Genomic DNA, 3156 nt, shown 5'->3' on the forward strand with positions numbered 1-3156 from the left:
AGATAAATCACTTCCCAAGACATTGACACAGACTCTACCTGGCTTGTAAACGGCACAAGGGTTGAGAGGGGGAAGCTTTTGCGTCTTCTTCTTACAGGATCTATCAGTCAATCCAATTATTCCATTTGGGCTGAAATTTTCCACAAGCTGAAGCTAACGAGCTGCACGCACAAGAATGGCAGATAAAGCTAGTTTGACAGAGTTGGTGATAAAAACTGTGCTAAACTTACCAAACACTATCTCGCTGACTTCTCCTTCATCCCTGATAAGGAACAAGGGCATTTTTTTTTTGGGTCGTCCACTGTAAAAACTCAGCCCACTGTTGCTTGAAAAACTCTCCCGGTGGACCGGTCAATTTTCGGGTTCGCCACAACATGATGCAAAAGAAAACACGAGACATGCAGAGTGCGATTCTACGGAGCCTCTGAAGTCCCAAAGGGTAATATTTTTTTATCTTGTTATTATTATATTGATTCCACTTGCCATTATCTGTCATTATTTTCCTCTATATTGTCAGTAATTTGCTAATTTAATTGCGTAAATAATGTTTATAATGTATTCTCATTAGCATTACACTGGGACTGGCATTTTGTTTGCAACACGAGCGCCCTCTGCTGGCGCCACTGCAGACATGACGAGGGATGCGCCCCATGTTGTTAGTTTGTAATAAGCTCTGCTAAAATACATTAAAATAAGTTCGTTTTCTGGGTTAAAGTGCTATTTATCCATATATTATGTTTCAGAGAATCACTGAATTCAATATCAAACGCTTTTGTGATGATGTTGATTCTCAGAGGAGGCTCACGACGTTATTATGCTTTGCTAGCTAAATCGTAGCTTCATCTTTAATCTCCGCGGTGTAGCTCATTTACCCACAGTTAGCTGAATATATCATTCTGTGTTTAAGCTGTTTTAGAGCGTATTACTACCACAAAGGTGGCTGTGACATACTTAATATGTTTCTGTTTCTAGCAGAATAAACGGATTGCCTGGTTCATCGCACAGTACAACTGCTACACAAACAAGATAAGTTGTCTGCACAAGGGTCTTCAGGGTAGGCATAGATTTTTATAGATTTACTGTAACTTTGCAATAAATTTGTTTTAAAACTCCTGTTGTGGGGCTTATTTTGGGGTATCGTCTACTTCATCTCCTATTAGGGAATTTCAACCATGCCAACATTTAAATCTCTAAACATCAGCATCCAAACCCAAGCCGTTAAAACATGACCTGGGGCCTCATTTATAAAAGATTCAGATTTAAATTTATAAAAAACAAACTTGACGGGAAAATGTGCGGTCCTCCACGGCAGCTCTGACCCATGCGTACGAGCATTTGAGACAGGGGAAATTGGCGACGCAGATGGTGAGGTGGTGAACTGAAGCCAGGTTGTAAATTGATACCTTTCAAACATTTATCGTCACTAAATATCAAGCGTTATTGAGCGAGCCATGTCACCATAAACATCATACCAGCAGTGTTATTTGTACTCGTCCTGTAGTGAGACGTGTTCCATAAGCACCTTAAAATAAAATAAAAACATAAGCAAATATTAAATGAAAGTCTTATTATTTGATCAGCGCTTGTCTCACCTTCACAGACTCCCCGGAGCGAAGAGGAGAGACCGTCTCCTGAGTCCTCGGATGTAGAAATCCAAAAATTACATCAAAAAGCGTTAAAGAGTTGAAGAACAGAGCGTCAATAGTTTTTATTAATATCTTTTAATGCTGTGATTAGAGCAGCAAGTATGAATTTTAGCTTTAATAAAGATATTGTTAATTAACTGCAATGATCGCGACTGTGCCATCAGGCGCTGACTGCTTCAGACACTCTGCCTTCACCTGTCACCGCCACGGTGAATATCCTCAGTCCCAATCACCGAGCAGGCCAAATTCATCACTTAAAAGCTCGTGTTTCACTGATCAAACTTCTATCAGATAATATCCGGGAGCAGAGGAGAACATTCAGTCATAATGTGAAGTCATTAATGTGGTTTCTGTAAAGATATCGTGCGTAATGCTGCTGATGGATTCACCGCTGGTGAACTACGTGAAGGCTGTAACCACACCTTATTGTCAGCCCCCGTGACCCCCGTCACAAGCACCTCGAGCTGTCAAAAAGTTCATCACCTCCGTCTTCCTCTCCGTCGTTTCCGTAAGTCATCGTAAACAACCTCCTGTGATCAGCCGGCTCCTTGGTACGCATTTCCATTCACGAAGTGCTTTGCTTTGACCTTTTATGGTGTAGTGCGGGCGTGTAGAGGGCGGAATAAGAGGCTCATTCACATTTTCCAGGTGGACTGTGATTTACAAAATGAAACAGGCGTAGGACGTGCGTGCGCGCGGTGTAATAAATCTGAATTATATTTGGCGAACGCCATTTCCGGGTTTGCTCCGTACGGACAGTTTTAGTCTAGATTCTGCGCACTCTTTTATAAATGAGGCCCCTGGTCTGTGATTTCACAATGACCAGTCTGTTTTTTTCTAGATTGCCAGAAAATGATCGTCTGCTTTGGGTGGTGTCTCAAAAGTTGCTACCTCAGCTTTAAAGCCATGTTTGAAGAGCAGGGTCAAGGCTTTTGTCCGATGTGGAACAGTTTTCTGTTGCACCAGCTACTTATAAGTTCTTGAGCTCCTAAATTAGGTTAAAAAGTCGACACAAAACCAAACATTTATAATAGTTTCACGCAAAAATAATGTTTTTACCTCTGTGGCCAATCTTGTGCTCAGTTGTCTTTGTACATTAGCATGTCATACCGCGGAGGCTAACGTCTAAAAATAGGTAACATTAATAAACACCTAACAATGACAAAAAGTGCATTAACAAGCAATTTGTCGCCTCACAGCCTTTGCTAGCTCTTATACCAAAGGTACCTGCTATGTTGAGGTTAGTCTGTCTTCCTAATATGTTATAATACAACATATTGTATATTTAGCTTATTCCAGAGTTGTTATGGTTTTGAAATTTCCATTAGTTTTTGATCTTTTATTTAGTCTGTTAGGTTTTTGATTTCAGTTTAGTTTTACGAGTCCATTTATTTTTATTATGAAAAATTGACTAGTTTAAGTTTTTAGTTTAGTTTTTCAGGTATCCTGAGGAAAACCTTGATTTAAAGAAGCTGAATAAGTAGGATGAAAGAATGCATGACATCAAATA

The sequence above is a fragment of the Semicossyphus pulcher genome, unplaced genomic scaffold (genome assembly GCF_022749685.1).
Source record: "Semicossyphus pulcher isolate SPU_LCO1_2020_fin unplaced genomic scaffold, fSemPul1.0.p SCAF_21, whole genome shotgun sequence".
Classification (NCBI taxonomy): domain Eukaryota; kingdom Metazoa; phylum Chordata; class Actinopteri; order Labriformes; family Labridae; genus Semicossyphus; species Semicossyphus pulcher.